This window comes from Lates calcarifer, linkage group LG3 (genome assembly GCF_001640805.2).
Source record: "Lates calcarifer isolate ASB-BC8 linkage group LG3, TLL_Latcal_v3, whole genome shotgun sequence".
Classification (NCBI taxonomy): Eukaryota; Metazoa; Chordata; class Actinopteri; family Centropomidae; genus Lates; species Lates calcarifer.
Window position 1 is genome coordinate 5,272,158 of NC_066835.1, and position 23,537 is coordinate 5,295,694.

At 42.3% G+C, this 23,537-nt stretch overlaps 1 protein-coding gene across 2 annotated transcripts in view; it reads left to right on the plus strand.

Annotated features, from left to right (window-relative positions):
- e2f3 (E2F transcription factor 3) overlaps nucleotides 1–23,537 on the plus strand; it is a 203,042-nt gene that overhangs the window by 106,896 nt on the left and 72,609 nt on the right. The gene's annotated exons all lie outside the window — the stretch shown is intronic.

Genomic DNA, 23,537 nt, shown 5'->3' on the forward strand with positions numbered 1-23,537 from the left:
ATCATACTTGGAACACTGGGATTGACTAGTTCTTTTCTACAAAACAAAAATAATGTCACATCTTCGATATGGATCATCTCCTGGCTGAATTTTTCCTGAGCCAAATAGCATTAGATTGAGTCTTTTAGCACTATATCATATATGTATAGCCATGAAGCACCCTTTTAGAGAATGCTGGTTTTAAAATGAGTCAGCTGGAAACATTAACGAGTCAGCTGCAGACAGAGTTTTCATCCAACTCATGAAGCTAATGTTAACTTAAGCTGGCTAGTTATAGCTGATAGAATCTTAGGGAACAGCTGTCCTTTAAAGCAAGAAAATTGTCAGTCACTGGCCAGAAATGAGAAGCTTGTGTTTGTCTATCTGAAATCAAGGATTCATTTGTAAATTATGGCAAATTTTGAGTGATAAATCTACAATCATTATTGTAAACTGCTCACATATATGGGCCTGGCAAGAACGGGAACAGGCGTTGGGGCTAGTGAACAGTTTCCATGAATATGACCACACTTTGAAGAAAAAAAAACAAAATCCGCTCTGAAATGTTGATGTTGGCAAACTTCTCACTGTGTCCTTGTTTGGCTCAGTTACCTTCCATTTCGTGATCTGAAAGCACATTAGCCCACAGACAGTTGAGTGAGCTGTGACCTTTCAGAACTTCCAGGTCAGAGGTCAGTCATAATCTGCCTATCACCATTCCTGTCATAACCCACCTGACATTTCACTGATTCTGACTCCAAATGTCAAGCCATAATCTGTACGGTTGAGCACTGCCAGGCCACTGCTCTTCTGCCTCTCACTGACACATTTTCCTGTTTATTTCAGCACTTTCTCTCTATTTCAACATTTTTCTGAGGATTCAGTTTCATAAACAAACTGGATGTGTTTATGATATCAAATTCTGTCTGAAGTAAAATTGGAAACTGTCCACTGGGTTCAAGTGAGTTATCTTCCATTCTCCTCAGTGACTGACTGAGCTTCGAATTTGTGCAGGAGGTCAACGGCAGCCTGCATCTTTGTTTGTGCGAGATAGACGGAGGGTAAATGAGTATTGTTGCTGGTGTCTACTTCCATTCTGAGCCTGTGGAAAGACGGAGGGAGATCATTTGGTGCCGGTGTCCCCCCTCGTAATAGGGAAATGGATTGTGAGAGAAAGGAGTGTCGAGCCTCATTTATGCCTTGATTCCCCAATCTCTTTATTTATATTTCCCCCACATGCTCAGGGCGGCCTGCCAAATTCATGCGATGGCATGAGCGCGTGTGTTTGCATGCGTGCATTTGTACGTGCATGTGGATCTGTTTGATGTCTAGATGCATTGCAAACTGGTAATGCATGCTCATTAAACTTTAATATATACAGTAACTTATAGCATATATGTAGGTGCAGTAGTGGTCATTGCATTTCCAATGAGATTCAGGTTCAGGAGAACTAATCTGGCAATTTTAGAGGTGATGTGGAGTAAGAATTTGGGTGAGGGTTGTTTTTTCTGGGATTTTATCTTTTTTTTTTTTTTTTTTAGCTTCCTGTATCTGCTACATTTCTTCACACTTGCAGGGGAATGTTTTTTAGCTCATTGATATAGTGTTAAAAGGCAAGCTCACTGTTCAACACCAAACACCAAAAAAATAAAATAAAATAAAAAATTCTGAATGAAAACAAAGCTTATGAATATCTGGTGACATAATTTCTGAAAAGAGTTTTTTTGAAAAGTCATTATGCAATAGTTTGAGTGCCACCTCCATGGTATTGAGTTTGTGGCACAAATCAAAAAAGACCAAAATATGCTTGAAACAAACAACAATATTGGCCCCAGTATAAGAACAAAATGATAAAAAAAAAAAGACCTTTTCTTCAGATGACTTTTTGAAGACTTGCTCTATCTACTTTTGGTCCAATGATAAGATAGCTCTTCTGAATGATACCTTTCCTCTAAAAAACAGAAATACCTCTATTAAAGCAGAATGTAATTGCCACATTTGGGTAGTTCATGTTATTCACACATACACACTCTCTCCTTTCAAGTTCTTGAAGCCATCAGAATGGTTTTCTCTGTCAGCATTTTCAGACTTTTTGTCTTTTTGAGCTCCTGTGACAGTGGTAATTCTTGGCTTCGTCACAGATGATTTGATCTCAGGTCTGTTTGTTTTACACAAGCTATTACCAGAACTTCCAGTAAACACTGTTTGAGTGGATATATTTTTGTTATTCGAGTGAACTGAACCTGTAATATATTGTAATTACTGATATAAAAGGCACGTGAACTATAACCTCTATTGATCGTGGATAAAAATCAACCATCCGTTTAGAAAATGATTCATTAATGCCCCCTAAGACAAACCATCTTCATATTACACGCATTGGATATTGATACCACTTTCCATTACCGTTAATGCCTCTTACTTTGATGCATTACATGAATTTAGGTCATGAGGTTTTATGGCAGCACTTTAAAGGTTGGTAAAATCTATTCCTGCAAATTAAAAGCCAAGTAAACCCAGTTTTTCTGGGTTTATCCTCCCCTGCATCCCCTGTTCCCATTCTTTCATCACTCATCCAACACCCACTTCTTCTTGTCATGTACATGTCATGGCTGTTAGTGAGGATCCTGACGTATTCATATACCTGAAGCGCTGTAAGAAATGTCAGATCTCTTCCACAGCCGTGCAGAAGTGTGTGATGAGACGATGAGGAACTTTGCCACTAGGCCCGAGTGCCACCCCATCTTCCAGGCCTAAGGCTAAGACGTCTTCTCCAGCTCCCCAGCAAGGGGCCCTTGCGTCTTGGCTGGAGCTGCTGTGAACGTCAATCTACAGCACTCCTGCCATTTAACCGCGGTACATATAGATGCCAAACACATCACACCCCCTGCAACGGCTGCCTCGCTTTTTTTCCTCTGTATATGGTGAAGGTGTGGAGTGAGAGCTCAATCGTTGTGACATATATAGGTCCTATGTGTTTAATGGTGTGTGTGCGTGTGAGAGTAAGAAATGGTATGGGGCTGGGGAAGGGGCAAATGCGTTTGTGTCAGTCACGGGAAGACGCTCAGATTACGATCACTTCCCCTCGATTACGCTTTATAAAAAGAGAGGTGGAGAATTGAGGAAGAAGAATAGGGAGAAAGGCAGAAGAAGGAAAGATCTCAATTGTAAAAATGGAACTTGTCTCCGAGCTTCAAAGGCGAATCACATTTTTTCCCATTTCATTTTCAGATTGTTCAAGATTACTGTCACATACATATCACATGCGATTCCACTCACACAGCTGCTAATACTCTCTTGGCATGTGTTTTACACAGTAGAAACAGAGATATCAGCCTGTATGGCCTACATTTATTACTCTGATCCATAATATGACATTATTGCATCATCTGTCCACCCAACATTTCTCAAGCCCTAAGGCACTCGTAACTGAAGTGACAGACGGTGACTGTGAGTATGTGTGTTTTTTTTATGTGCGTGTACATGTGCATATGTGTGTGTAGGCCCTTGTGTACAAGCTGGAAGCGCGACACAGGTTGTGTTTGAATTGATGGCCAATCGTTGTGCTTTTGCATGTCCATATGTTTCAACCCGCAGCTACATCCACCATCTGTCCCAGTATGATGCTAATTTAGCTCTCCTGTCATAATCGACTGTCTCTGTATTCCCCACTGTCTACAATTGACTGCTTTGTTGCCGGGGATTGCTGCAGCCATGTTACACACTTGTTACCAGGCCACTTCCTGGCTCCCTGTAAGTAGTGCTGGTGGTTAGAGGTAAGAGCCCTGAGGGTGGCATGTGTGTTATGGAAGGAAGGTATAAGCTTTGGGTTCAGCCTCTCTGTGGCTTGTCTCAAGCGTAGCCTGGGGAAGCATGTCAGGATAGTCTCTGGATAATCACTCAAAGCTGGGGTGTTTACTCACTGCTCAGAGTGGGGGAAGGGTGGTAAACCTGCAGAGTAGTTTGCTCATAGAGGTCAAGAGGGTGAAGGGTGAGAAAATGTGTGTGTTGGGGGGTGCACGTTTGTACTATCAGTGCACCATTTTGCGTGTAATTATGGCTAAATCTCTAAATGTAAATCATATCACAGATACACATATACTGTGTGTGTGTGTGTGTGTATCTATACATAGTACTTGTAATTTGTAATAAGGACATACCACTGGCAAAAACAAAAAGCTGTGATAAAACTTTTGTTTGTAGTTTGAAGGTCTCTCCCCTGTGACCTGTTGAATGTTAACATAGCACAAAACACAACATGTTTCCTTGCACTTTAATAAGCTTGGGCAGAATTATAAAGAGCCTATGTAGAAGCAGTCACTGTATCATCAAGCGGCAATTAGCAGATTATGTAAAGGGCTAAAATGTAGTGTACCAAGCAAGTCGAGAAGAGTCATAAAGTCAGTGAGCTAACTCGGTGATGTCATTCACACAACTATTTGTATCTAATGTTTGCTAACATTAGCCACAAAGACCTACTGGCCCTACCAGACCAAGTAAGGTTGTGCTGCCAAAATCACTGTCTTGAATTTTCTTGTTTACGACTTAAGTTTTTTATTATAAAGACAAGGATTTTTTTTTTTCATGGACTTGTTAGTCAGTCAGAAATAGTATCTTCTGCGGCCATGGCAAAAAGTTATATTAGGGTTAGTTCAATGTTTGCTCATATATTTTTATGTGTCCTCTGATTTAATAGTAGTAACTCATTCTTTAACCTTTCACCTGTGTCAGTCTTTAAAACCTTTAAAAATTACATATAGATTTAATATATAGTTTTGGATGTCACAGATGTTTCAGTGTCACTTGAAGTCTGAGGATTAAACTAACAAAAAAGGTTGCTATGAGGATAAGCCTTTCAGTTACCTTGAGTGAGATTCAGCAAAGTAGCTTTATACCTAAAGTATCACAGTTATTTCCACTGTATTTCTTACTACAAGTCAACCATCTGTGTTACACAACTGTGAGGACTTTGTGACTTACCTTAGGGGACAGATATTGGCGCGACGCATCAAGAGGGGGGGGGATAATTAATGCTGCGCACCGTGTTGTTAGCAGCAGTCCTGGCTTCCCCCCAGAGCACTGTGGAGCCATCATGCAAACCAAAGCTACATCTGAAGGTTGCACACACACACACACATATATTTGATGATTGTATTTGAAGGTAAAGATGGAGGCATTCCTGTGAGGCGATGCCCACCAGAGGGACAGGTTGAAAGAGAGATGGAATGTGCCTATGTGTGGTACGTGGTGAGAGAAAGACAGATGCTTGTACGGGAAGAAAGATAAAGACAGAGGGAAGAGGAATGGGTGATTGAGACAAAAGCAGATGAGGGGAGAGTTGAGTGTGTCCTGTCTGATAAACAGGAACATGGCTCATCATTACAGGGAGCACCAGGGGAGCACTGTGGCCCATCTGGCAGCTAATACATACTAATGCTCTCACTGCACTGTACAGCCACCATCAAAGCCACAGGACATGGACGTGGCATGAGCACTCTATAGCACAGTTATTGAAACACAGGAGTGAGGTAAATCAAAGCAGGATTTCAAAGATGGACTGTGGTTAGAGTGTGAAACATAATTATAGATGTTGACATTCCAGTGAACAGTAAATCCATGTAAATACATGTAAATACATGACTGAATTGAAAGTTGAAGCAACACCTGTGGGTGTCCATAGCTGCCGCCTGCATCATTTTGTCAAATCTGAAGCTAAATGTCCTGGAGATATGAATTTAAAACCATCTTCGAGTCTGTTTCAGTTGTATGAACATCATACAGACCTAGGATTGGACTTAGGGCCGCAGCCCTGTACAGTATGCTGCCACTCATCAAGTCCTTTTCTCTACTTCTACTTCTCTTCTTTCTTTTTTTTCTCAACAGAACGTGTGCACTTTGTTGGCACCCCAGATTATATTTTGGCTCTGTTGCAGTTGTCCTATTTTCCTCTGTCTTTTCCTCATTAACAAAGAAAAAAAATCACACAAGTGTAAAGGATGGTCCATCACACAGTGCTGTTTACTGTGTCAGGATGAGTCCAAACAGGTTTAAATCCCAGAGTGGTTAGGTTTGACACCCATTCAGGCATGCTATTGCCTTTGATTTTTTGTGTTTTTTCCTTTTCTTGTGTGTGTGTGTGTGTGTATGTGTGAGAGGGGTGTCAGTGGTGTAAACAGTGAATGTCCCCAGTGTCTGGAGGTATTACACTGAAGCGCAGCCATGCATACAGGCCTAGGAGGGCCTTTCTGAATCAGTGGACAGGACTGGAGCGACCTTTTCAACACACATTAAAACAGGGTCACCTCACTGAGATACAGGTTTGTGGGAGAGCGACACAGAGAAGGGAGGAAGAGGAGCAAGGAGACGCAGATAGGGGGGTTGCATGTGAGTGCCCTCTTCACAATACCTTGTGAAAATGTGCCCTTTCATCGTCACTGTATTCCCGTGTGCATCTGTCCATATGCATTTATGTTCTTTGGCTGTGGAGAAAACACATATACTGTACATGGTCACGATATGTTGTCAGATCTATTGGATGGATTTGTTTGGAAAGGTTTCAAAGTTACTCTGTATGAGGGGTAATCGGAGCAGAATACACTCCAGTATAGGCGATGTTGTACATGCAGAGTAGGCTGTGTTTTCGATCAGAGCACATCTATAGCTGTCCATGCTGTCGTTTTTGATATCAACTTGTGTATCCAATCACAGCCCAGGCCCTACGTTCCCTTATAGGCCTAAATAAAACACATGCATGGGTGCACTTCTCCTACCTCAGCAACAATCTGTACAAAAACGTCTCCACATATCAAACCAATGTGCGTGTGTGCGCACGCCTTGTATGTGTGTGTCCATGTGCACACGGGTGCATGTGTGTCTCAGTGCATCAGACCGGTGAAGAGAAGAATAACCCAATTATAGAGACAGTCTGCCTCACAGACATACAGTATGTACACGGGTAGAAAGAGAGGCGCGTGTGTGTGTGTGAGACAAACAAAGACGAGCACAGTGAGGGAGAGTGATTTCTGATGAAAAGAACACAGGAGAGAAAGGGGGAGAACAAGAGGAGAAATCGCAAGGCTCGAAAGAATGAAGGCAGAATGAACAGGTTGTGCACTGAACAAAGGTGAGCTGGTAAAAAATACAACCAGCTCTGGAAAATTCTAATATGTGGCGATAACTCAAATATTGAAATATTGGGATTTATTTAAATGAGGAAACCTGAGGAGGGTGCTGCACCGTACACGCCTTAGTTAATGTACAAAATGCCTCTCCCTTTGCAGTTTTTTTTTTATTTTTTTTTTTTAGAGGCTGTCGGAAAAGGGGGAAGAATAGGAGGGGAATATGGCCCTGAACCTGACAATTTGGAGGATGCGGTTGCATAGCAACAGACAGCAGCAGACTACCTAAAAAAAAGGGAAAAAAAAGCAAGGCTATTTGGCTCGTTAAATATTCTCTGCCTGCCAGGACAGCACTCAAAGCCAAATGCGTTTCCATAGAACCAGATTTAGAAATGCAGCTTTAAAAAGCACATAAGGTAGGAGCTGTACACAAACCAACACTTCATATGTTTTTTTCTCCAAACTGTGACTTTATTGACATTTTTATCTGTGGAATATCAAGCATGGACATGAATATAGCACATCATTTATTTATCTTTGCTGGATGGCCAGTTGCTTATGATATAATATTCAATATGACAAAAAAGATGAGTTTGTCAGCATCAGATCACATACTTCATTGTCCACATGGAAGGCACATATTGCGTTCACATATTATCTAATAAACCCATACACAATGGGGAATTAGCATTTGAAATGCCATTTGTGTGTTTGTGAGCTTATAACATGCACCAGGGATCAAAATCAAGGCGTTTTGTCATATAACAGATAAACACAAAGCAATTTCCCCTTGAATTTATTAACATTCCAGATGTGGATCCTCAATCCGTGGACACTGCTGGATGCATATGTCTCGTAGACATCTGCGCGCCCTGCAGGTTGGGAGATTTAAATAAAGCAATAAGCAGTAGAAGTTGTTTGTTGTCTGTAAAGTCAGCTGTAGATTAAAACAGAGGACAAACAAGATTCCCGTTTGAACATCACCAATATACAATACCCATACATTACCTGGCAGTGAATAATACATCAAAAAACACACATTTTTTGCTTAATCTAGTTTTGTGCTGAATCCATACTGGCCCTGGAAATCAAAGCCCCTGTGCTTCCACAAGCTTTTGCCAACTTTGCAGCCTCTCCACTATCTCTAGCCATGGTTATTAAGGTTTCTTTTGCACATGAATAGAATGGCATTGCTCCGGGATATATTGTAAGTGACTGCTGTTGATCTCGCCACCAGTGTTTCTCACAGAGCTGTGAATAATAGATAGGGAAAGCTGACCAGAGATAATATGTCTCTCATTGAGGACATAGCTCCTAGCGCAAGCAAGCGTCTGAGAGAATCCTAACAAGGAGCTGTGTTTTTTTTTCTTTATTTTTGCAAAGCCGCAGAATGTTCCTTTTTCTGTTGGCTCTCATGCATTTATTAATAACAGAGTTCCTTTCAAAACATCTCCTCTGGATAAGATGGATAACACATTCCTTTTATCATACTCTCTCGCACACACACATACACGTAGTATATTGTACTGACAGTGATGAGCTGTGAAATCGGATGGGAGGGTTGGAGTACGGTTTTGTAGCCTTTCAACACATAAATTTGGGTCACAGAATAGATTATCGCCCCACACATGTCACTCTGACACTGATAGATACATGCAATCCCACACCACTCATAAATTACACATGCTTCATGAAAATTAATGCACTGTTTAAATTGGTAAATGATCATTCTGTGTATACACTGTGTATACGGCAGTGTTTCTCTTTCTGCCATATGATTATTCAACATCTACTAATATGTTTGACATCTTAAGGAATTCTATAAACTTCCTGTCTGACTAGGTATTCATGATGATTGCCACTGGCTGTGTATTAAAAGAAAATATAGCTTGTTTTTGTACACAGAGAGTATACTCGGCTCATTTCAGCTGAATTGAGAGCCCTGGTCTACCTTATAGAGTGCAGGGTCTGGACTGCAGAGGCCATATCAAAAGGATCCTATAGAAAAATAAAGACAGACAGCTCTGTCGCTCGGTGGAAGCACTCCACTGTGAAGAATTCACTGTGTTTGAAGTCAATGACAGCTTTTAAGGATTTGGTGCAGACTAAAGCCTTCTCTTTTCCCACTCTCACACATAAAGATGAGTCTTGTGTATGTGTGTGTGTGTGTGTGTGTGTGTGTGTGTTTGGATGTGTCTGAAGGTGACAAAGACTTAAAGTACAATTTCAGCTCTACCCTTGGAAGCCAATAATGCTGCTGTTTCTCAAGATTTAAAACTACTTGTCTGATTAATGTCATTGCTTCTTAACTGCTTCTCATATCTAACTGGCAAATTTGCATTTGTCATTGAATTTCAAGATGACCTGTTCAAGCGTTCTGCTGATCTGTCACCCCCATTGGTAAGACAAAGACCCACTACTTCATTTCAAGTGTAGGCAACTAAATATTGCATAAGGCCAAGGAAAGATCACTGCCATTGTTACACTTTGGGAAAGGAAAAAAAAAAGAAGAAGAAAACACAACTTTGAATGTAGGAGATTAGGAGATGGGATACCAGCCCCCAGTCTCTGGAGCCCATACCAGGCTTCACCAGCCATTCCCCTGACTTCCTGCCCTTGCATTTTCACTCACATCATTTTCTACTATAGCAAACTTATGGCTCTTATTGACCAGACAGTTCCAGATACAACCCCCCCAAAACAGGAACTAATAGACCAAAATCTAAAAACTAAACTTTTGTGCATTTCTGATTGTGTTTCCATTGCAATTGCATTGTGTTTGCATTGCACTGCCTCACGATCATCATGTCACCATTTTGCCTCTCTAGTAGCTATTTTCATTGTTGTAGCTTGATAGTTTTTTTGGGGGTCAGGAACTATTGCCAAGGAACTAAATTTTGACCCTAGTTCCTTTGTTTGAAATGTGTTCCAGGTTACTAACATGATTCCTGGAAAAGTTCCCTTACTTGGTGTTTTCAGATCAGAGGAACTTTTTCATAGTTCTAAGAACAGTTGGAGGACCCTCCCCTTTTTTTTTACTGTGTCCACACCACAAGAACGGGAACAATTGTAGTTCTAAGAATGCTGTTTTTCAGCTTTTACGTCAGAACTGAGTGACGTGAGTGTACAGTGATTGGTCCAGACATAAATGTGCATGGATTGAGCCAATGCAGCACTAGCAAGCCTGTGTAAAAGATGCTGAATCAGATTGGGATCTGGGGAGTTTGGAGGCCAGGTCAACACACTGGGCTCTTTGTTGTGTTAGTGGGTTGTTCTATGGTGGGAGCACTGGTTAGGGAGGCCCTCGCCATTGGGAAGTGCTGTTGCTATAGGGGGTGTGGTTGGTCTGCAACAATGTTTAGGGGGTGGTACGTGTCAAAGTAACATCCGGATGAATGTCAGGACCCAAGGTTTCCCAGCAGAACATTGTATTGTAACTCACCTGCTAGTGGTTTTAATGTTGTGGCTGATTGGTGTATAACATGCAGTGTAAAGGAGCATAAAGGTTGCCAATCCTCTTAGTGATGCCCTTGTTTGATTAGTAGTGGTACCATGAATGCTGTACCATAATTCATATGTCAATAAGGATGTTTAACTGCTCCAGTGGTTTTATTATAAAAACCTGTTTTCCTGTACTAATACCAAAGGTGTAACAGGAGATTGACTGCCATTCCCTCTCTGGTTCATGCAGCTTGGCTGTGAGGTGAAGCAGAGAAAGCCTTGTTTGTCTTATGTGGAGGTGACAGACAGGAGGTCCGCCCCTCTCGCCCCTGCAGATATCACCTCCTCTCTGTTTGGTGTACATCAAGGGGATTAGCATCTTATTTCTCAGGTAAAACAAGCAACATCAATGGAGTCCTGTAAAAGATTTGCCTGGTGTTCTGCATAAACCATGGGCTGCTGAGCCGTTTATGCAGCCCTTTGTGAGTTAAACACTTCAACATCAATCGATCGGCTGGGGAACAGATGAAGCCTTTATAGATTCACTTTCCCCTCCCACGAAACGAGGGGATGAAGCCTCATCTTGATGGGTTTAATTCTGGGGAGAAAAGATGGAGGAAAGGTGGAAGAAAGGAGGGAGAAAGGAGGGAAAGTGAAGATGACGGCTTCCTCCCACTGGGTTTGGCTGAAGCTAGTGGGCGGAAGGAAAAGAGGAAAATCTGTGAAGAAACTGAGAATCTGTTTCCTGTTGAGTGACTTTCTTTCTTTCTTTCTTTCTTTCTTTCTTTCTTTCCTTCCTTCCTTTCCTCCCTTTACCTCAGTATTCCTTCCATTCTTCCTCTTCTTCCTTCCTTCCATTTAGTTATTTACTTATATCTTTCTGTCTTTCTTCCCAGTCTTCTGTCCTTCCTTAATTAACTTCTTATATTTATCATGCGTTCTTCTTCCTTTCTTTTTTCTCTCTCCTTCTTTTCCTTTCCTGTCTTTCTATGTCCACATTTGTTTCCCTTCTATGTGTCTTTATGTTGTTTTCTCTTTTTGTCTTCCTCCTCTTTCCTTTCTTTGGTTCCTTTCACCTTCCTTGTTTTTATTTCCATTCTTCCCTGTTTCCTGTTTTTCCCCTTTCCTTTCTTTCTTCCTTTAGATTTATGTCTTTCTTTTTCTTTTCTCTCCTTCTCTTCCTCTCTCTTCTTGTTCACTCCCTCCTGTCTTTTTCTCTGCTTTCTGTAAATAAGACTTCATAACAAAGGTCAATAAACATCAGCGTTGTCCGTTAGCATCTAACCGTCATGACCATTAGAACTGCAGATCCTGAAAAAGCCTTATCAGTGCTTTTTCCTATTCCTGCTGATATCAGCCCCTACCCCACCCTGCCTCCTCCACCACACACACATACACTCACAGGCGCACACACACATACACAAACACTGTTATCTCTGCTATCTGGTGTTTAGCCAACTCAGAGCTAATCCAGTGTGAACCCACTCCCTGGCTTGTGCTCAGCAGTTTGCAAACAGATTTGGAGAACAGGCGCAGACACACACACAAACACACAGAGGGAGAGTTTGGCCCTGGAGCAGGGAACATCACGCTCCAGTAATGTGATGCTGAGGCAAAACTGTGGTACAGTAGTGTGGCATTAACATAAATGTGCATCTTAGCGCGAGGAGGAGGGAACATGCAGATATTGCTGTCTGCATGTGATAGCTGTCTGATTACTGCTACAGCAAACTCACTGTCCTCACAACACACTGACACGCACATACGCACACACACATGGCCCCACACTGCCAGAACATACCCATCCTAACCAGTCAATCACTCCTCTATCTAGTCTTTTGAGCTGATCTAATTTTTCTTCAAGCAAGGGGAAGTTTCAGGCAGTGAGGGAGATAATTCCACATTTCAGAGGCAGACTTGCGCCGTTATGCAAAATAGTATTTTAGATTTGACCATATCTATGAGAGTAACAATCATACATTAGATATATATTAGCACTACTCTGAGGCTCAGGCTCAAATTTCACCAAAAAGCCCCACTGCAACACACTGAAATGAACTTTTTTTTTTTTCCCTTTCTTTGAAAATATATCTCTGAAAAAGACAGTTTCCAAATTTTGAAGCAGTGGTCCCCAAACTCTGGATTGGGATCCATCTCGGGGTCCTAAGTTGATTGAAAATCATATAAATATATTTTAAAAAGTATATGAACAATATGAAAAAATATATTTGTGCTATAAGACCTCTGAAAATCCTTTAAATTAAACAATTAGAGAGGGCAAAATAATCACACTTTGGCTGAGCTGTGCTCAATTTACTCCAAAACAGGTCCACACATGGTCCTGTTTATACCACAGTGTCTGCAGAAGTGTGTCGACATGAACACACATGACATGTGCTGTCATGCCAGTGGTCTATGCAAACCCTTGTAGACATTTGCTGATGATTGAAATTTATGCTGCACAGAACCTTGGCCTTATGTGGACACAAGAAGTATATGGACTTAAGCCATAACCTGTACTCCATACCGTGGAATTACAATTAAATCACTTGTTTGTGGTAATTAGATCTGTCTAATGTGCATGTTAATACTTAATGTGTATTACATGATCACTGGTGACCAAGATCATCCATAGAAATCTATACTGAGGTCTACTATTGTCTGAATAAACAGTACAAGCCCCGGGGCTCCATTCTCACCTGTGTGTGACCCGACCATTTTGCATAAGCAGCTTTTTTTTAATGAGCTACTGCTGTGATTGGCAGCCACACAGGTGGATAGTTACCTCAGAGCTGATTGGTCACTTTCCAACAAGTCTGCATAAACACACCAATTCACTGTTTAAAGAATCCAAATTGCCACATACTAAAATTCCCCCTTTCTTTTTAACATGTCTGACTAAGTTGGCTTATTTCCTCAATGAACCTGTTTCCACTTGTTATGAAAGCAGTTTTGCTTCTTTCAACAACTTTATACAAACAACGACCAATATATGATATGAGAAAAAAAGAAAATGATCTCTGCGTCATTTAAGCAAATTCTGTACAGCACTGGCTCAGTTGTCAAGATTGTTGTTTTTTCTAAGAAGGAAATAATATTTTAAGACTCAAGCTTTAAGACTCATGACTCATTAAGATGGATGTTTTTGCTGTGTGGAGCAGCACTGTTGATATGACTTTAAGCTCCTCCACTTCCCTTGCAGGCTCTCTACAGTCTGCTCTCCCTCTCTCTCTGTCTCTGGTTTTCTCAGGAGACCTGGTTAGATAAGACCGCCTGGGCTATAAAAGCAACAAAGAGCCTGGGGAGAAGAGTCTGACACGCAGAAACATTCAGCAAGTGTAAAGTACGGAGGCAAAAGAAAAAAAAAAGGGAATGTGTTGTTCTGAAGCAAGGAACACATACACACATGCATGCATGCACACGCACACACATACACACACGCATATGTGGGTGACAAACACAGACAACCCACTTTATTCCCCTCATCTGATCCCTCTTCTCCCTGTCTCCTCCTCCTCTCTTCTTGAAAGTTTCTATTCATGGAATCCCTCCAGGCCTCTGGTATTATTATTACTGTCCGGTCAGTCTGGGCCAAAGTGAACTGTTTGGCTGCTTCTCCCTTAAAACACAATCTCATATATATATACTGTCATCAGGAAACTGTTCATTCCACCTGTTCTCACTGTGTGCCAACAGCAGTCTGCTATTACTGTACATAGCTCCACACCGTTGACTCAGTGTTGTGTAACAAACAGATAGCCTCACTCCCCACTGCTTTGCTTGTGTTGGCAATTGTTTCATTTGAGAATCTCACATACAGCACTGCAGTGGTCAAATTAATGAGCAAAAAATTCACCCTTCCCTCAGTGCTTCAGAGGAGGGCTTTTTAAAAATGAACCAAAAACAGAACAAGAAATCTCCATTTTAACAAGCTGTTTAAAAGATTTATAAAATTTTATGTTTTGTAACACTGGTGGGTAATTCTGCCATGTGGGAGAGTCACATTTGTTTCCATTTTGGTTGTTAAATGATTCAGGGAACTTTTTTTAAAAATTGTTATTATTACGAGTAGAGAAACAGTAAATCTTTTGCTTGAACGACAAGTGATTTAAAAGTGGTGACAAGTGAAAATATTTCACCACAAAGGCTTTTTTAAAATATATTTTTTTTAGAAAAAAGTGCCATTACTATTACGGGAATAAAAGGCAGAATGAATAAAGAGGGAGGGACAATGAGGGATTATTACTGAAATTTCTGGAACTGCTTACCTTGAGACTTATTCCAGATAAAGCAGTTTAGATATCCTGGTTAGACTGCTGGCTTGTTTACAACCTGTTTGAGCAACAGCTAGTTTTTCTAGTTTAAGTTTAACTACATTTCCCAGTAGTTTTGGGTAGATTTTTTCATAATCATGTAGCATTTTAAGCATTATTTTCTCCACAAAGTAGCAAGATCTTGTGACTAAATGCTAATTTTGAGCTACTTTTTTTCCCAAAAGTGCAGAATTAATGTTCCTTAACTGCTTAGAAGTAACTTGTGTCTTCACCAGCTACTTTGTAAAGGTAACTTCCCCAAAACTGTCTGACTGCTTATTTCGTGCCTCCGTTGCACATTCCCAGCAACTAATATTGGTGAGAACAGTGTTATCAGAACTAACATAGAAGATGGCCAAATCCTGAGATAAACTGGGATTATGCTTTACATCTTTATCTACATGTATGATGGTGTGTTAGAAAGCAGGTTTAAAGGTAATGCTCTCACACACATTACCTTGTACACGTGTCTTTGTGGGGACCTGTCATTGACTTAATGCATTACCTCACCCCTTACCCTAACCATAAACATCACACTAAATGCCTAATCTTGACCTAAACCTAACACTGCCCCTAACCCTTAAACCAAATCTTAACCCTTCAACAGCCATTTAAACTTGTGGGGTCCAGCAAAGCTATCAGACCCCACAAGTATAGTGTGTGGCCTGATAGGCCCCATGAACATGGTAAGGTAAAACAAAACCACACACACACACACACACACACACACGCACACAGGAGAGGAATGAGCCCAAAGGAATCATCGACAGGCTGCCTCTCTGAGGGTTCCCTGTCATGGCAGTAACACCACCACATTGCTAGCTCAAGATGCGACCAACACTCAGACACTAATCAATGCAATGCATCCTGGGCACTGCTAGGGACTGACCTGAGTGTGTGACAGTGTGACATGAACACACACACACACACATACACACACCTCCTCAGACGGCCAACCAATCACGCATCATAACACAGCTGATTTGCCCCATGGGTTGACACTTGCTGTCCAGTCCAATCATATTACCCTTCCCAGCCAGCCTAGTGGTGTGTGTTTGTCTGCGCCCAAGTGTTTACATACTCTGGGTTCATCTAGATATTGCTGTTGTTCCGTAGTGAGTGCTTTCAGCAACATTATTTGTCACTACTTGTAAAGTGTTCAAAAGTGGAAGAAAAAGCTGAGGACAACAGAGTAGAGGAAAAAGTGTGTCATGGATTTCAATTGGGTAGCATGGAATGTTTTGCTGAAGAAGAGGTCATGCTGGGAGATACTTGGAAAACCCTGTGAGGGCTTTGACAGAGCACTCTTGGCCTTAAATACATCTGTGCTCATAAATAGCACAATGCCGGAGGCTATTTGAGCCATTCTGATGATATACTATGGTTCACAATCCAAATAAAGCCTCCCCAAACAGCCTCAAGTTTCCCAACAAACACTTTTCTGGAACTTCACATGCTGAATCCCCCTAAAATCAAGCTGGCCCCGTCCCTGCAGATTCCTCATGACCTCTGGAGCACAGAAACACTAAACTCTCTCAGTGGAAAAAAAAAAATGCTTGTTTGCCTGTAAACTCCCCATTAAAAAGATCTGTGGGTCAGACCGCAGTCCTCCACCGCTGTCAGATGGCTGTTGTTTGTGATGGCAGAGGCACAGCATGAAAGGGTCTGGGGGTTTAAGGCAGCTACTAGTTTGGATGTCATAGGAGAAGGACATTAAGACAAAAGACTACGGGAAAACAGGCAAAACTTGAAAGCAGATGCAAAACACACCCTGTATTTATGATAAAATTGAGAGATTTACTGAAGAGAGAGCCATGCATACAGGCAGGCATGTATGTGCAGATGTAAGATATACACCAGATGGAACCAGACAGACACACAAACACACACTCTCTGAGTCCGCTCTGTGCTATTTTGGGAGATGGGGAAGAAAATGGTCTGACTTGGCAAGTGTACATATGTGCACTAGTGTAAGCAGTGGGTCTCTGTACATATGGGAAGTATAGGGTCTGGCACATGTTTAGTGTGGTGACCCACTTTTTCTTTGCATCTGGACCTGATAACTACCCTCTTCAACAGTAATGGGAAAGAGATCTAGACAGTGACATCTCTATCTGTCTCTATCTGGACCGACTTTGAAAGTTGGCTGCAGCAGTCCAGAGTTTCATCTACAATCAGGCAGCAGGGAGTGTGCTATGTGAAATGAGGAACATACTCCTCACTATAAGGCTGCTCTTGTTTTTGAGATTCAAGTTGATGGTTTACATCTCATATGGAATGAGTCTAGAGCTTGTTCAATCCATGCAGAGAGAAATGTAACCATTGTTTGGTTTTGAGTGGATTGAGGTTACATGTTGCCATTTAGTTATTCAAACAAGTCATTCATTTTTCAAATCCAATTTTTCTTAAAGGTACAGTCGCTGATTCTGTCATAGCTCCCAACAGCACCTTCAAATCCCTGAATGTTCTTAAATTTGTGGTGATTTTCAGGGTTGAAAATACACTGAGAGAATTCTTTGGGGTACTATTCCACACTATAAGTGCTTAGTCACATCAAAAGTGGCACAGCTGGTTGTGGTTAGTTTCATTCACAGCAAAATGAGGGAGGGATAAGTGGGAACCTCTCTGCATTTGATAAAATAATCTCAACTCAATGTTTTGTCTACTTACTTGCTTGTTGTGGAGCTTTTGGCTATATCACATTACCTTATTCAGCAGATGACATTTGTTTTGTTGTCATGGAACTGCAGATGTTCAACCTTTCCATTATTTGGAGCACATTTAGGAGGTCTTTTCCATGCTGACTTAAATGTTGAGTTACACAGCTCATTCTTGAGTTGAAATAGTTTGTCAGCTGATGTGTACAAGTTGAAGAATGAGCTGATATGCTCAGTCTGTTGGTTTCACATTCAGCAGAGCAGAATTATATAAGATTTAATGATGCAACAAAATGGATAAGATAGCTTCCTCTGTTCTGGACTTCCTCTGCTTCTTTCCATTCTTTCAAGGTTGGCACTGTCAAGACAGCAGGCTAACAGTCAACAGTAAGCCTCTGCAAGAAAAATCAACTTCATTCAATCAATTTCATTTAAATAAATCCATTTTGTTCCAGATTTTTTTCCAGATCTTAAAACGCTGGAATGACAGAGGCCAAACAAAATCTTTAAACTTTAAGGGAAAGGTTGGATATTTTGTGAAATACTCTTAATCACTTTGTTGCCAGGAGTTAGATGACAGGATCGATGCCACTCTTCATGTCTGTTTGTCAGTTCACCAAAGCTGAAATGTTCTTTGAACTTGCAAGTAAACCCAGTGACTCCATTTCCACTCAGTTTCAGGCAATCCATTTACAAAATATTTGCTTCTTGTCAAGAGTTAAAGGAGAAAATCGATACCACTCATATGTCTATGTGCTAAGTATGGAGCTAGAGCCAGAAGGCGATTAGCTTAGCATACAATACAGACTGGAAGTACAGGAAAACTAGCCTGGCTAGTCTAAAAATCAATCATGTCAATATTATCCAAGTTCCTCATTAACACTTCATATTTCTTTATTTAATCTGTACATAAATTTCAAAATAACAGATTGTGGTTTTAAAAGTAGTGACATGCTTTAACTATTTTTTTTGCTGGATGTAGTGTGTTCCTTAAGTTACTGCTAGTTGCCTGGCAACCACCATTTTGTTTTGTTTGTTAACCCCCGTAAACTTTAAAAACATTACAACTTGTGAAAAATAGCATTGTAAGACTGACTGACTGCAGAAACTGTGAAAAAGGAGAAGACAGGGATTTTTTTTTTTAACCAACATTGTTTTGTTTGATCGCCGCTGATCTCTTCAATCTTAGCAAACCACACTTCTTCTAATATGTTCACAGCCATAACACAGGGGTTAGTCCTTCACAGATGAACTGTGAGGACTGACAGCTCGCAATAACTCAGGTAGGCTTTAGAGAAGAAAACCAAAGTAACCCTTTAAATGCTTGGACCATCTTCAATTTTTCAAATCTCTTTGTGAGTCGCTGACCTTACCAGGATACACTGACCCCGCTGGATTTCACCGTGCTTTCTAATATACTTGCCTTTTTTTCCCAACTCCCTTGGGCCTATAGATGTTCACCTCAGGATAAAGACATTGTTAGTGTGATTGAGGAATGTTGCTTCAGAGACTGACTTCCACTGCCACATGGGGTCCTGGGGGAACCAAGCTAACATAAGCCTGATCAATCTGCTTTACTATTGGTATTGATCCCTGTTTAGTGTCGATGCCGGCACTGGGGAGTAATGATCTCACACAGCAGGTCAGACAGACACCACCACAGCATTGCAGGAGTGGACACAATCAGTCTAAGTATGGAAGGAGATGCATAGAGCATTACTACACACACACACACACACACACACACACATACTCACACCTGCCTGAACACACATGGAACAAAATGTTCTACTTGTGCCGCACTGCAGAGCCTGCTGCTGCTCTGCTCCAGCAAACAACGCACTCACAATAAGCTGAGTCTGGCTGATACAGCCACAACAACCAAGCAAGTGATGCCAACCTCCCCTTCACACACATGCACACGCACCTCCTCCTCCTCCTCCACCTCTCCTCTCCTCCGCCTCCTCCGCTCTCTCTGCAGCCCGAAAGCCAGAGCAGACAGATAAGCAGGCAGCCAGAGACGGACTAATCCTCCCACAGTTGAGAGACGTTTCGGGTTGTATATGATGGAAATCAAGCTAAACTGATAGAGAAAGAGAGGGAGAGAGATGAGTGAGGAAAAGAGAGATGCTACATGGGAAGGGATGAGAGGCAAAAGGGAAGTGAGGAGAGGACAGAGATTAGCAAAGCCATGAGGACAAAAAGAGATGCAGGGAGGTTTGAGAGTAAGTTAGGAATGCGATCCAGCAAGTTTTTTTTTTTTAATTCTCTCCTTCCCTCTCTCTCCTCTCCAACTCCCCCTCCCTCTTCGTCGCATCATGCCACTGTCTTGCAGTTTTGTTTTTTTTTTGATGAACGTTGCTGTTTTGCAAGCTTGTCCACCCGTGTGCCTGCTCACCAGTCTCTCAGTCGTTCTTGCCCGTCCTCTCTTGCTCTCCCTCTCTCCACACCCTCCTCCCCTTCCTTACATCCCTCACTCTCTCTCTCTCTCTCTTTCTCTCTCCCTCTGCCTCTCTCTTGCTCTCCGTCTCTCTCTCTCTCTCTCTCTCTCTCGCTCTCTCTCCCAGTGTGACTGAGGCTGATGTAGGTCAGTGCGTCTGGAGCCTGTCTGGAGCTGCAAAAAGCCTCAGAGCTCCACGCCTGGTCCTCGTCGACCCCTTCAAGCGGCTGCCTCCGTGCCCGGGCGGCGTGAGGACACAACTAAGCCTGCCTGACCTGATCTGCCCGGAGGAAGAGGAGGATGCGCATTTGATAGAAGAGGAGGAGGGAGGCAGGAGGAGTGGGGTGCAGTGGGGAGGGGGTGGGGGGTGCAGCGCGTGCAGGGTGATATAGGGTCCCTGTGTATCGAAAGCTTAGTCCAGAGTAGGTTGTGTGCATGTGGGTCTAATACGCAGATGTACATGTATGCATGGAGAGAAAGAGCGAAAGGTAAAACTGCAGAAGATCGAGGGGAGATAGGCGCTGCAGTCGTTTGTCTGTCCTTGGTGATATGCACCACTACAGAGAAAGGTTTTAAGGGGAAAATTTTCATGCAATGTTGCCTCCGCACCCCCCCCCCACCCTTCCTGCACACACTCTTCATACTCTGTCTGCCTTTTTCTCCACTCGCTGCCTAACTTCTTCGTGATGCTTTATGTCTCTTTCATCAGACTTGAATCTTCCATCTCTGCAGCCATCGATGTTTCTGCAAAAGCCACAGCGACCCAGCAAACTCCAAACTCAGATGCAACTTGCCCTCCCAAAAAAAACAAACATAAAAGAACTCTCTGTTCTTTTCTTTCTTCTTTTGCAGTATATCCATCTCAGTGCAGCTCGATAACGGATCCAGGTCTGAGGGATGTGCTCTCCCGAAAACGCTTAATATCGAAAGTGTCTATCTTCCGCTCGTCTTGAGTCCAATGCCCTTTTGATGCAAACCAACGAGCTCACGGATGACGACTTTTGCAAAAGACCGAAAAGCTCTGTTGACGACTTCTCCATCTCCTGATTCTGCTCTCCTTTCCTTTCCTTCACCCCCCCTCCTTCTCCTCTGCTCTCATTCTGCGCTCCTTCCCACTCCTCTGGCTTTTAGACAATGCCCCCAAAAAAACGATCGTTGCATCAGAGTGTCTGAGTGTAGTAGAGTGCAGCTGTGAGAGTGGCTGAGTGTGTGTGAGCAAGTGTATGTACGTTTGTGAGCGAGTTTGGCGTATCCATGTCTGTGTGTGTGTGTGTGTGTGTGTGTCTCTGCGCTCTCAATTTGACTCTGCAGCACGTCTGGGTCCTGCAGCGGTACGTTGGTACTTAGCTGGCTCTGTCTCACCGTGAGTTTGTGTGTGTTTATGTATTTTTGTGTGTGTGTGTGCGCGTGCGTGGAAGTGTATGTTTGTGTGAGTTTGTCTGCATCGCCATGACACAGCAGTCATCTGACCTGCCTCCTTCACTCTCCAGAGCAAGGGATGTTGGGAGTTCCCTGGGGCGTGGCGTTGCCGGCCTGACCACACCTCCGTCTTGCACTCATTCATACATCTACTCTCATCATCCGGTCTCCCATCGCTTTTTTTTCCCTACGTTGACCAAATCCTCTGGATTACAGTGGCAATGGAGGAAAAGCGAGGATTCCCGAATTGCTCCTGTTAGCTGTTTCCTCTCTTTTCATGTTTTGCATTTCCACTCTTATTTTCATTCATGTTGCACCATCAAGGACGCTCTCTCTCTCGCTCTTTGTCTACATTCATGCGACACTTGCTCTTCTTCCTTCCCCATTTCTGTGAGTCTCTTGGATTTTAAAATGTGATAGCGGGAAGGGAGGACATGGAGATCGAGGAAGAGAGAAAGGAAGGAAGGAAGGAAGGAAAAAGAAACTAAAGAATTGCTTCTCCCCAACTTTTTCTGCCTCCAAATCCAAGCTGTACAAAGTAACATGGACACCTGCACAATGTAATGGAATTCCATGGCAACAGCACTTCAAAATAAGGCCTCAAAAATCATGAAAGAAGTGAAGCGACAACTGTAATTTGAGGGTTGTTATGGTGGATTGCATTATATTCTGAGGTGTTTCCTGTTATTTTGTATGTTTAACTGCTTCAGTCTATGATTAAAGAAGGAAGGAAGGAATAAAAGCAGTTATCTATCTGTACATCTGCTTTTAGTCCTGACCGTCAAAGTTGAGGAAGAAAGACATAATGGTACAAGGAAGTACTGGGTACTGTATGTTCAGTGGCCAACTTAAAAATAACTGGCTGGTTGGTGTTGTTGTGTAAGGGCTGACAGCAGTAGGTAGGTGACATTGTGAGATGGCCACCTGCACTGTCTGCCACATCCACAAAGAACACAGAGAGGACAAACTCACTGTGGTGAGTCACACAGAGCCAGAGAAAGAGAGAGAGGATTTGTGTGTGTGTGTGTGTGTGTGTGTGTGTGTATGCAAATCATTGCTTAGTCTTCAGTTTTTCTGTTTAACTGCAGGGTGGAGGGGGACTTCCCACTGGTTTTCAAACTTTCAATCTCTGGAAAAGCTCCAGTTCAGTTAGGGCTGGACACACATGTACACATACACACGTACACAAAAGCCTCATTGTGTTTGACCCCGGATGACAAGCAGGCAGGTCAAAGTAGCACGTCATTCCTAGGCAGTTGAAAAAGGCAAGTACATGGTAATGAGTACCTCTGTTTGACTGCATGCAGAGACACACACGCTCTTTCTTTTCAACACAGCTTGCTCCCTGCGTCTTCCATTTCCATTCCCTCGCTTTCTGTTATTGGATTCTTAATTTCCCTCCTCGCTCTTACAGCACATTGTGACGACTGTGCTCTCTTCTCTCTTTTTTCTCTCCCCACTCCAATTTACGACAGCCTTGGTTATAATAAACCCAATTCCCTGCAAAGAGGCACACTTACACACACGCAGTCACATGCTGTACGCTCATTTAGCCTGCAGTTTGCTCTAGGGTTAGCCTGACATATCAGGTTAATGTTTATGTTTTATTAAAAATTGCATATTAAATAGTGCATCAGTCAGCTCTGAAATAATGGAGATTCCTGCCTCACTGTAGCTGCAGTAAATGTCATTTTAATGTTTTTTTTTAAAACCCTTAAAATAACTTCACCGCTACAGCTGTTAATGGAGTGTTTTATAGTCCCAAGGTTAGCAAAATGCTGTTTCACAGGTTTTTCCGCAGTGATAATACAACCCTGTCAAAAATAACAAAAATAACCCAGTTATTTTTTGTTTTTATTCATGAAAATACTCTGAATCTAACCCAGAAATATCAACATCAGCAACATCATCCTTGAAAAACCCACAGCAGCTCAACTCTAGTTCGCGCCTCTCACACTTTTAAGAAGTCGCTGTAAGAGCCCCAGCCTCCCACAGCACTCTCTCATAGTGACACCATCCCTTTAGGCGTCAACAGAGGCTGAGACAAAGCGCCGGTGTATTTGGGGTAAACACATGGCTCCAGCAGCTCTGAAGATGACAGAGCGATAGAGGCCAGTGTGTGTGTGTGTGTGTGTGAGATGGGACTCGGTGTCCCTGTGCTGCCAGAGCT